Source organism: Thunnus albacares, chromosome 15, assembly GCF_914725855.1.
Source record: "Thunnus albacares chromosome 15, fThuAlb1.1, whole genome shotgun sequence".
In the NCBI taxonomy this organism is placed as follows: Eukaryota; Metazoa; Chordata; class Actinopteri; order Scombriformes; family Scombridae; genus Thunnus; species Thunnus albacares.
The window spans coordinates 3,458,470-3,471,660 of NC_058120.1; positions in this window are offsets into that span (position 1 = coordinate 3,458,470).

Sequence of the window (13,191 nt, forward strand, 5' to 3'; positions counted from 1 at the left end):
ACAGTAAACAGACTTTAGCCTGCCAGGTCCCCTAGCACAAAGTCCATGTAATGTCTGATTGAGCCCATGTGTGACCACAACAGTGAATTCTCTGGAGAATTCACAGTTAGTGAGTGGGTGTGCGGATGATGTTTCTATCATGCGACTGGCTCTGGATAAATGCAGTAGGCCATCTAAACTGCATAGTTTTGACAGGGCCTGGACGCTCTGCTGTGAAGCTAGCACTGATGGAAGAGAGGACTTCCTGTGATTTCTTGTAAAATAAAAACCATTTTATTTCTGGTGAAAAGCTTTAAAATGCTGAATTACAACTGCAGCGTACTTTCTGCGTCATGTCCTGCATCCTGCACGCTCTACCCACCGCCACCCCTCACCTAAACCAAACAGACTATCTCCAGTAGGTGAGAAGGCATCTGACACAGGTTATCTCCTGTTGTGTGCTACGTGTGTGAAAGGGCAACTCTGGACAACGTCAGGACCTGATTCTCCAGACATTGTCCGGAGTTCATATGTGAAAATGGCTTAAAGAACTTGCATGTTCTTGAAAATCAACTCACTGATATTAAAAAGACCATAAAGGAATTCAAATATCTTCTGCAGTAAAATATTCTAAACTCAGAGTTCACTTACTTAGCTTTTCTCAAGGCTTTTGACCATATCCCTTGGCCCTCTTCAGTAAACTGAACTTACTCAGGTGTCATCACATGGTCTTAGTACACAGGTTATCATGTGACTGACTGAAATGTTGAAATCTCTGGGTAATGTTAGTAAGTTGACGGTGAGCTAAGATTATTTTAACTGAGATAATAGTACTGAGAGAATCAGCGACACTTGTAGGAAGAAAGGTTGTCAAGTAAAGTAATATATTGTGAAATTTCACTAAAATGTATTCAAATATTGATCTATTTTGTTGTTTGACATTACTGCACTGTTACACTGTTTGATTCAAATGCATGTGCTCTCTCATAGTTCATTTCACAAATTCCATCTTTAATTTCCTTCCAAAAATAATATAGAATGTCTTAATAATATTGAGATTTTCTGTCTGAATTTGACAAGTACATGTTATGATTTTTGGAAAACTACTAAAAACTTTTTAGTTTTTTAGATCCAATGTGTTCATAGTCCAGCTCACACCCTTTAAACACATACACACACAGTTTTTTTTTTTGCTAAATGGTATTGTCACCCGTGTGTATAAGAAGGGTGTTTCAATGGGCAATGTGCCAATAGAAAAATTTCATACACACAGCATACTGTATTTCATCCCTACATGTATAAACATGACTCCTACACGTTGACTGTCAGATGTATCCTCCTGTGACGAGCGACTTAACAATACAAAATCTGTTTAATTGATACGCTTTCCTGTCTCAGTGCCTTCTAAAGGGCAAAATGGAGGACATGGCAAACAGTTGGTGACAAACAAAGAGTCTTTGAAGCAGGTTATGTTATGAAGTGTCAAACCTGTTGAAGAAAACAAAACTCCACTCCTGCCGCCCCCGGTTTCTTCTGTGGACGGTAATCTGAGTCGCTGTGATTCTTCTTCTTCTTCTTCCAATTATGAAAGCAGGAGCAGTGAGCATTCTATCACCGGCTGACAGGCAACTTACAGCAACACTGCAGCGATGGCCGGGGACACGGGACGCAAATTACAATTAACCACTAATCCTTAACAGACGAGTTCAAGATGGCAATTTAATTTGCCCTCACTGTTTCTTTTCCTTTTCTCAAAATCTTTTTCAATTTCCCTCCCTGCAATCCCAGGTGCCAGACCAACTTTGAAGGAGTAAAGATATCAATAGTTTATTGGCACTGAGTATTAATTTAACAGGGGCAATAATATTTTTTTCAGACACTTGGCGAGAAACGGTTTTGAAGGATTTGAGGGGTTTTTATCCACTCCGGAGATTAGTAGGAAAAATAATGAATTTGAGAGCAAAAGTGGGGAAAGGCATTAACGAGAACTTTAGGAAGATAACTTGAGAAACAGATAAAAGGCCCTTGAGAATGCAGACTTTAATGTGTCATTATTTTGGAGGAGAGAACATGGCTTCCAAATGCAGAGCAACTTGTTCTCTAAGTTTTCCTGCAACCTTTAAAGAAGAATGTGAAGGGTATGATGTATACATCAAATGTGTGAGCAATTAATCATTGTAAATACTGTTACTAACACTGTTCCAACTCAATCTCACATAATAATGTTTAATAGCTACGTTGATCCACAGCGCAAAATGTATTAGTTTCACAATACAGCTCTAAAATTGTGAGATGCCTATGATTTTTTTGGCCTATTCCTACTATTGGCATGTGTCCACATCACATGAGGTCAAGTTTCTGTCTGCTTAAAAAAAAGGCTGACATTCCTTTTATTCTCAGAGGAAAATGCAATATTTTAAGATAATTTTGGCATTAAAATGCCTTTTGATAACATTCTTTGATGTGAGACTGGGTTGCACTGTTCTGTAGTGAACTTTACCAGTGTTGGGCAATATCATGCAAGTTATTTGAATATTTTTTTCAGTAACAATGTAAGAGATTAAAAACTGAGCAATCAGTTTCTAATTCCAGTAATGTTTGTTTGACTGCTATATTTTGGGTGCTTGCTGTGTCGACAGGAGTTGGATGGAGGAGTAGAATGATTTGACTAGGAAGTGTTAGCTTAACACAGGAGCTGAAGGTGTAAGGGAAGCTATTAGCCCCCACCAAAAGAGGAAGGACAACACCTTTCAGTAACTCCAAAATTGTCTTATTCTACATTCAGGGCATCACCCAGTGTTCAAAGTTGGAGAGTGAACTTCACAGCGACACTGTGAATACAGGACTTCTTCAGAGCTGCATGCAGTTAGCAGGGAGAAGCTAGCTATTTATGGTCAGTCAATACCTCCAAACCAACACTGTCCAGAAAAGCAACCACATCAGTCATTTTTTCAAGTGCCTTAAACTAGTAGTTTGTGATGGTTTTGTGATGCACTGGACACAATGTCATCCTCATTCTCCATCTACATATGTTAAATACAGAAGATGCAACATATTAATGTGGCAGTTTTGGTGTTGTTGAGATTCATGCTTGATGGAGCTGGGCTGGGTATTGTTAAGTAAATAATTACTGTTGAGTATTTGGTAAAGTAAATGTTTTTACTTTTTCAATGAGTAGTGAGTAAATACTACTACTACTGCAGTACCAGTCAAAAGTTTGGACATACCTTCCTACAAGGTGAGTCCAAACTTTTGACTGGTATTTTAACTTACCCAACACTGGTGGCACTATCATTTTACTACACCATTTTATATTGTAAATCCATTCATCTGTCTTCTACAGGTTGATCCCTTTGCAATATTATGGGGGCTGAAGCCTGACAGATATTCCAATCATGCAATTTTGTATTTCTTCATGTTATAAAATGACACTTATGTAGGCAATCTCTCAAACCTGAGACCACAGTTAGCAGGAATGTAGTGATTATAGACAAAAAAGGAAACTGTTAACTGCAGTTAATGAAGTATAAAATGATAAATCAAACAACTGCCAATTATGTTGTCAGATAAGCATTATCATATGCATTTTTATCTTAAAAGGACAGCATTTTGATAGTCCTGCTGTGATTTACACCATGAATTTCCATTATAAAGATCATTATCAGTTTCACAAGGTGGTAAAAACAATTTTGCAAAGCAGACTCAAAGCAGTACTTAGATTCAAGATATAAACAGGCGCTGTCAATGAAATCTCCCCTTCCAGTGACAACCATCTTGTCCCCCAGACATGTTTAAGCTCTTGTACTTGAGCTGCCAGCCCCCCCCCCCCAATCCACAACCCCCACCCTGCTCTATCACTGGCACTGTACCCAACATACCAGAAGGCACCTGAAGACTTGCCTACTGAGGGCCCTGGAAGCCTGGAAGCCCATCCGCTGACCCATTCCAAACTCAACCCCTTGAACCGAGCCTTGGCACCACTGGGAGGGGGAGTAGTGGTGGTGGTGGTAGGGATGGTGGGGGGTGAAGGGGTGGGTGGGTGCTGGCGGGTGCAGAGCTAGAAGGCCTGGCACTGGCTGGAGTACCCAGGCTTAAGCAGGCAGGCCTGGGTGAACACGTCAGGTTGATTTATGTGACGCCTGGCCCTGTAGCTGACCCCGGGCTGGACTCCACCTGTCCTCCATCCAACCAGCCACCACACCACCCCTCCTCCCTCTACTCCTCCTGGCCTCAGTGTGCGCCAAACGCTGGAGGAAGAGGAATGGGAGGAGGAGGCGATGGGGTGGGAGGTGAAGTCAGCGGCTCCAGGTCATTGATCATTATTGGGCTGTGGGTAGTAAGGGGGGAAAAGACATGGAGAGTGGGGAAGGGAGGGAGAGAGGCAGAGAGAGAAGTAGATCTGGCCAGCCGTGATGACTTGGTGGCCAGCAGCCTCTGTTACCTGGGGTGTTTGATGAACCAGGAACCAAGAGCTGGCCGGAGGTGTTCCCTACCAAGGTCTTCCTGATGACCAGAGGTCATCTAAGAATATCTTGCAAGTTTAAAAGACAATTCTTTTGCTTTACTACTTGGGTCTTATTTTCAAAAATCTTCAAATCCTTCCGGTCAGTAATAACATTATGCTCTTCAGGTTCATTACTGAAAGAAGTCAAACAAGTGTAAGCAATGTCTATATTTATGGAGATACTGAATATGATCTCTAAACTTACAGACCAACTTTCTGCTTCAACTTTTATCTACTGAAGTTAGTGTAGCACACAGATTTCCTGTGCAATGAGGGATCATTACCAATATTTTGAGTGCACTCACATTTAGTTTTACCTTTGAATAAAGTAAATTGTTGAGCATTTCCACTGCAGGAACTTCCCAGGTGACCAAGAACCTTTCGGGAACTTAACTTGTGTTTGGACCAGAGTAACCAGGGATAAAATTTTGTTGCTGTAGGGTGATTCATTAGTCGTGAAAAAGTCCCTGCTTTGGGGGTGGTACTTTCCAATTGTTCAGGAAGGGTGGAGTTTGCATGTCTGAATGTCACTTATTGATTAAACACAGACACTGTGGCTGCTTCATTTACAAAACAAGGGAGTAGTGGATGCTGCTAGTATTAATATAAGGGATTGTCCTTTTAAGTACTCAAACTCTCTTTTTCCAGCTCTCTCTCCTTCACTTTCCCTGGGAAGTTTATCCAATTAATGGTGGATATGAAGAGGCAGTCCATGCCAGTTCTCCCTGGGGTGCTAGGACCCCGCCCTAACAGTGGGGGGTGTGATTGGGTTGTCTGGGCGTTCCAGCGGCGCGCCCATGTGGAAAGAGGCAAAATGGAGGGGATCATTGGCCATCGATACCCAATTATATGACTAGAAGGGGTGTCACTAGCTCTCAATGATTGCCCAGCCTGGGGTATGTGAGCCCCTCTTTGCTTTGTGTTTGATGATAAATTGTTTTGCTGGAGGATTATGGTCAATGTAATTATGTCCAATAACATCGAGCCGCAGAAAGATTCTGAGTCAAGCTGTGAGGTTCTTATTGAAGAACTGGACTCAATTTATAGGCCTTGATTGCTATACATTCACATGGTAATTTCGCTGAAAGGCTTTGTGCCATGTATGATTTGATATTTTAAGGGGATTTTCAATCTGTAATCTAGATCTAAACTTTACGATGCATTTATAGGGAAGCACATGTGGGAAGTGATCAGTGGCACCTTTACTACTTCACTGAGTCAACAAAATGAATGAATGAAAGTCAGATTTGAAAGCTGAAACTCAAAATGACATTGATAAAGAAACAAAAAACAAAACTGCATTTAATGTGGATCATGTTGCCATCTGGCCGATTTCTGATCTGCTTACTGATCAGTATCTGCACTGATACCAATCCAACAGATCGCATTGGTGCATCTTTAATTATTGCCTAACTCTGCAACTTTTTTTTGTCCATTTTCAGCTCATTTCTTTTTTTTTCCAACTCGCAGCGCTTCTCTCCTCAACCTCTTTCCAGCCACAGCAGGCAGCTGCAGCTCTGGTCAACCCACTGGTACACCACTGCCCAGCACCAACCAGCTGACAGACAAAGTTAGCAGCTGGTGACGAAAGTCGGATATTTGTCTCAGGGGGACAGAAATGCAACTCCAAATGAATGATAATGTTGCTCTATGACGGCTGGTTGTGTAAAAAGGCAACTCATTTGCCATATCAACTTTAATGTGATAATATGTCAGATGTTATATATTTAACTTGTTGCCTCCAAGTGGCCAAATATCAATGAATGAAGCTGTAATTATGGGTTTTTATTAGAGAGGCTGCTAAAACCTAAGTCTTAAAAATGAGACATACAGTACAGAAGGGTTGTATCATTGATGAAGCTTATGTTGAGCACTGACTTCAATTTATTGATTTTTCCCATTCTGTTGCTCTTGATAGTTGACAGCGTTGAGCAATGGGAAACACAGAAAAGAATAAATATCCCAGGCCTTGTCATCACATAATATGCAATTTAGTGTATCAATGCCACATAATTAGCCCATCAGCTATGTTATAATATAATGAAAAGTATTACTATTTTACAGCATTGAGGACGACTCAATTTGTCTGTTGTAGATGCAGATCCCTACATAGATGCATCAAGCAGTACGTACATGTTGTTATTCTTTGTGACCTTTTCCTGTACACATCTATGATCTGCCACATACATTATTAAATATCACATAAACTCCAGTATTGCAGGATGGTGAAGGTAAACTTCATTAGGAGTGGGGGTGACATGTACGGCCTCCAGGCTTCCACCGCAATAATTAACTCAGGGATTTTTTCCTCAGCTCCAGTCTCTCTGATCCAGGTCGGTACTGACAACCTTACACCCCCCTGCCCCTCCTTCATCTGCCATATACAGGTCACAGACGGCGGCCCGGCACCCTGAGGTGTCCTGTAAATGTGCCTGTGGAGTGATGGGCGGGCGTCCCTCGATGCCACATTCATTTGCACATCAAGAAGGCAGAGGAGGAAGCTTTGACCCAATTAACGCTGAGGAAAACAGATTAAATAAAGTCTGCTGCCTTGCTCCTGGACATCCAGCAAGAGAAAGAGAGTGTGTGTAAAGGATAAATGTGTGTGTGTGGGTGCATGATGAGGTCGTGCAAGGGCCACAGGATGAAAGTGACACAGCTCTCAGCCAATCACAGGGCGCGCGGAGAGTGGAGGGAGCTGCCTGGCTCAGCGGCACTGTCGCCAGGCGACACTCACGCTACTGTCGATCTCCTTCAACTAGACAGTGGAGATGAATAGTAGAGTTCTGTACAGACCTAAAACTGAGACCCAAACCTGACCTGTACTCATGTACTTAAGACCCGACCCAACTGCACCCAACTGTTCCTGCCATGTGAGACCTGAACATGACCCAAAGCTGTATTTTTTTTTTTAACTTTCTCATTATTTCATCAAAGACAAAGCGATATGCTTGCTTTGGACTCACAGAAACGCTTTCTCATCAAAATGTGGGAACAGCAATTATATAGTTTATCGAGGTGCTTTCATACCTAGCTGCCTGAAAAGTTAGGTCTTGGTCCAGTTCCAAGGAAACTTTAGTGCAGTTTGTTTGAAAGGAAAACAGGTCAACCACAGCACTTTGTGGCAGTATATATGTAATTTTAGCAGGAATTCAAAGGAGAGGCTACCATTAAATCCATCAGCTGAACAAGAAAGTGATCTTCTAAATGATCTATATGAGAGATGTATACTGTGAGTATTTATGCAAGATCATCTGGTAACCATGGTACCATGTATGTGCTAATGATGCAGGATGACAGTTGCCAAAACTGTCCAACGCTGTCATGTGCACAGCTTCTAGTTCATCTGTAAAAATTCAGTGTGAATATGAACTACCAGAACTAAAAGGCCCTTTTTTGGGCTGGACCAAATGAACTGAGACCTTAGACCAACACATATGAGTGACACAGTCAGAGAGAGAGAAACAAACTAAATTTGAAAAAACCTAACCCACACCAGATCAAAGCCTGAAACATTACGAAACAAAATCGCCCGAATCTGAAACACAATACTTTGCCGTGACCCGATGGGTTGACGTCAGGTAGTAGAACCCCTCTGGAGTGAGATAAAGAAAGAGAAAGAGCAACAGAGAAAATACAGAGATGTCGTAGTAAATGGGAAAATTAGGAGAAAGGAGAGAGGGAGAGTGATGGATAGAAAAAAGAAAAGAAGCAAAGAAAGCAAGAAAAGAAAGAGGGAGAGAAAGGAAGAAAGAAGTTGACAAGGATGAAGGAGGGAGGGAAGAAAAAGAGGTGGAGTGATTTCTCTGGGCTCCATGCCTTGTTAGATCTATCATCCCTTTAATTAATAGTGTTTTTAGGAAGACGTTTGAACTGTGTCATTTCCATTATTGGAAAACCCAACGCGATTAATGAATAATTTTCATTTTTGATCCATTATATCATGCTAGTTGATCTCCTTTTTTCCGCGCTGCTGAGTGATAGCATCGTTTTCTGCCCCTCGATCAAATTTAATTTGGCCCCCTATTATATTACACTGTTGCGACTGAAGTGTCAATTTTTGTCAGGCAATTAGAAGCTATAACCTGTGAAGCTAAGTTTGATAGGCATTGTAATTGGATTGTTTCAGCAATAGCTTGAAACGCTTTTAGCTTTTCTCCGTCTCTCCCTCTACCTGCCCCCCCCCCACCCCACCCCACCCTACCCAAAACCCCCCCACCCCTCTAAAGTTCTCATCTGGTTGTGATTTTTGATAGGGCCTCGGTCTATATGTCGAACTTCACAGCAAACAAAAGATAACAGGCGAACAGAGGGAGCGAGCGAGTGAGGGTGCACAGTGGAGGAGCGCTTGCCTGTGCAGAAAGTCGGCCGTGGATGTGCGTGGATGTGAAATGTGCCATGTGGTTCCACTTTTCCTGCCGCCGTGGCAGGTATTTGTCTGTTTTGACCCTGTCCTCACCTCACCTTTCAAGATGCCACATTAGAGAGGTTTTCAACTTTTCAGCTGACAGGGAAAGTGAAGAGGCTTGGAAATTGAAACGTGAGGAATGTTGCAGATGGGGGATGCAGTGGAAAATGAGAGTTGGCTGATGCAATTCTTACATTCTGAGATTTTTCCAGGGTAGTACTGATACTCTATTGTGTTTTTTTTTAATTTTGAAAAGACAGGGCCTAAGCTACCAAGTCTTTTAAAACTTCAAATTCCCACAAACTGTCCTGAGAACTTCTAAGTGAGAGTTTACCATCTACAATTACATACAAATTACACATGATGTGCTTTTTCTTAAAGGCCCTGAAAACATATTTTCTCTTGCGATGGGTAATGGGATCCTACAACCACCCAACAGTTTTGCTCATGTCACATGAGAAATTTAAGTTGTTTTTTTTTTCTCTCTGAGCTCTTCTTACTGGATTGACGTGAGTGAGGCTCAGTTATAAGAAGTGATGTCACATACTTGTGCACCAATCAGGATTTAGCAACTTTTGAATCAGTATCTGATGACATTTCGTGGGTTGTTTGGTCACTTTGGTCAATCGAATCTGATCAGTCCACACTCACATTGTCCTGATGAGGCAGATTATAGTTTTTGACTGTTAAACTTGTAATAAATCATGTAATTTTTAATTTTTTTAAAACTTTGATGGTTTGCTTATTTAGTCATGAAAAATCAGTTTTATTGAGAAATACATAAGATATGAAGGGAAGTTTTAAAGCTGATTATGATTGTTTTGAACTTAATATATTTAAAATGGTGCCATTTCTGGCAAAAATTAATGAATCAAATAAATGAAACTAAAATCTAATGTAATAATGCCATATATCAATCATAGTATTATTACACTAATCATACTGAAACAAATACTTTTACTTTTGATACTTGAAGTACATTTAGCTGTTAATACTTATGTGCTTTCAGTTAAGTAAGAAGTTGAATGCAGGACCTTTACTTGTAATGGAGTATTTTTACATTGCTTATACTTTAGTAAAGGATCTTCCAGCACTCAGTGTCTCTGACGTCTTGTCAATATTGCAATGTCTTCTTATTGTCTTACTGTCTTATTTTCAATGTGTTTCTATGCCCATGTAAAGCATAAGAATTGCATCATGTCTGAATGACCTTTACCTTACCTAAATAGTCTTGCAACAAGTGTGAAAATCACCTTTTTTGGAACACAATAAACACACCTCTACTTAACTGGACATTGTCTCATCGTATGCCTTTCATGCCTTTCACAATGTGAAGCACTTGGTGCATGTCATTTCTGTTGCTGTAAAGCACTTTGAGCTGCATTTTTTTTGCATGAAAGGTCATATACAATTTTTTTTTCATTATTATTATTATTATTACTATTACTATTATTATCATTTGAGGCACTTTCTTTTTTGGTTTCTAAGTGGTGAAAATGTAACTTTTCCAGTTAGTTAGCTTTATTTTTTTAATTCAGCATTGACTTCATATCACTGAATTTCAAACACAAAACAAGTAGAAATAGAAAAGAGAAAGAGTGAATACCTCTAGTACATTTATTGTTCACAACAAAACGAGGCCTGCAGAATATAACGAAACAAATAAAAATGTCAGTTTTTTTTATTTAACACATTAAATACTTCAAGCTCAAATCACAGACTTTTTCAGACTTTTAAGTGTTCACAAACACAGTGACAAATGGTCAAACCAGTTGTCCACTGAAACACAGAGACAAACAGACAGACTGAGTGGGCTGACCAGCTGTTTCTCACCAAACACACCATCTTAGCTGTGTTCTGCAGATGCGGGTCTCTCCCAGCGGGAGCATTAGATTAAAAATGACAAACGCTTTGAGCTGCACTTTTTCGGCAGGAGATGCAGGTGTCTTTGTTGCCGATGCACTGGGGTTAGTGAAAGGTGTCTCCTTCACATGTAATTACCCGCTGCTTTCTGGCACCCAGTCTAAATGAGTTTTTCCGCGGGTAGTCCCATACGACGGATAATTTCGTTGCCGCTGTGGGGTATAGGGAGGGACTGAAATTATACATTCGCTGAGGTAAATTCCACTTTTATGATCTGGATGGGTTTGGTGAGGGAAGTAAGTGGATGGACTCAATATGAGTAGCTTGTTCCCTTATGTGTTCATTTTTATCAGCTCCTTGTTGAGCTACTATGTCTGAAATGTCCTGGATAGTGACATTATTGCTTAGCCGGGTGGGTGGATGCAAGTTTTAGTCATAGAATGTAGAAAACTGAAGGTATCATTGGATTTGAGTGTACTGCTGGCTGCCATTTTTAAAGAAATGGTTCAAATCTCATGTCTCATGTTAAGTACAGAGCTGGAGTCGGGAGATGGTTAGTCTAGCTTAGATTAAAGAAAAACAGCTAGTTTGGCTCTGTCCAGAGCTTAAAAATAAACCTTTTAAAACTCACTAATTAACTTTGTTTAATCCATACCTAAACAGAAATGTAACATTTGTCAACAATTTGGTATTTTAAAGGATATATATGTTGGAAGAATTTTTTGACAAACGACAGTTCATCCACAGTGCGAGTTGCCAGATACAGTCAGTTGTGGTATTAGTTCTCTGTACAGCCACAATGGCACCAAACTGGCAACCTCACTGTGATGGCAAGTGTTACTATCAAGCCCCCAGGAACAGCGCCCAAAAGGACTTTTTTCCATAGACTTGAAGGAGACATCTGTAAATTAGTGGATACATTTTTTTGAGCATCACAACTCCAGTGAAACGATTCATTTCATTATCAGAATTTGTTCCATTCTGTCCAATCACATTTCAAAAGTGTAGAAGAGCCGCATGATTGAAGCGTTTTATCCTCATTCAAGTTAGCCTGAGGGTTAAACCAGTAGTTAGCTGTCTCGGCCAGCAGAAGTCTCTAGTGAGCATGTTCATGTACAGTGGGAAGTGGCTTTTTTGGCTTAATGCGCCACTGAGCAGCTTTCATAGGAGTGAACAGGGCCCTGCCTCCGACGCTGTATCCAGTTCTCTTTATACATCCATGGTTACTATCCAGGAAATAGTTACATAACACCCCTAGCTAGCTAGCTAGCATGTTGTCAGGCTAGCATGTCACAATGTATCAAAATGTCTATAGACGTCTCAGTGCACTCTTGCAGTACAACTGTCTGTATTGAGTAGGTTTGAAACACTCTAACTAGGGCTAAATACACTACTTATGTGTTGCACTGTCACATTCTCACAGCTCCAAAGCTCCATTGAAGTCAAGTGATTAGCAATTTATTGACAAAGTGAGGTATGTTTAGAACATACTGAACATATAGCCTAAAAATCAATGGTGAAGGAGTGAGTTATGTTACATACAGTACCAGTCAAACGTTTGGACACACTTTCTCATTCAAGGGAATGGGAAGGTATGTCTTAGGTTCAAGAAGTTTCTACAGACATTTTGTCCTTTGACATATTTTTGTAATGACTCCGGGCCACAGTTACAATCCAGTGACTGACAGCTGCCATCCTCAGCAAAGGAGCAAGATGCAGACTTTTCAGAGCCACATTCAGTTGACAGATTTCCACTGGAGTATTCCTTCTAATCAACTGATAGTTTCAGCACTAATACTAAGCTAACATCAACAGCGTATAACCGCACGTAAAACCACTAACATACGTTTTTACATTCCGGTTTGTGTACAGATAAAACAAGTGATATACAACAGGATAAATAGTGAGTTTTAGAGGTGTTGGTATGTCAATTATTTAACTAATCAGTATGCAGTCACTGCCACAAACGCTTATTTTGATTTATTTGAGTTTTTAGATGATTTTTGAGGCATTTGCATTTTTTGATAGCTGACAGTGCAGAGAGACAGGAGACGTTGGGGGAGAGAGAGGAGGATGACAGGCAACAAAAGCTGGAATCAAACTAGAGACATTGTGGTCCGTGTCTTTAACCACTTCGCCATATATGTTCCAGCTATATGTTCATCTTGCAGTTACCAGAACCAACATATTTCTAAAATATTCCTGAATAGGTGCCCAGAGATTGTTTTTGCCTTGGAGGCTTTGAACTTTATCTTCTTTTATCATCCAACTCAACAGGACATCTTAACCCAGTTTTTAGCCTGTCACCCTTTATAGCCTAATGATGCCTAATGGTGACCCTTCATCACATGTTTCATATGTCTGTAAGCAGTTAAACTAAAGATTCATGCTCCCTTCTAATGATTGACAATTTGATAGTTTTTAAAAGGCCTGAAGA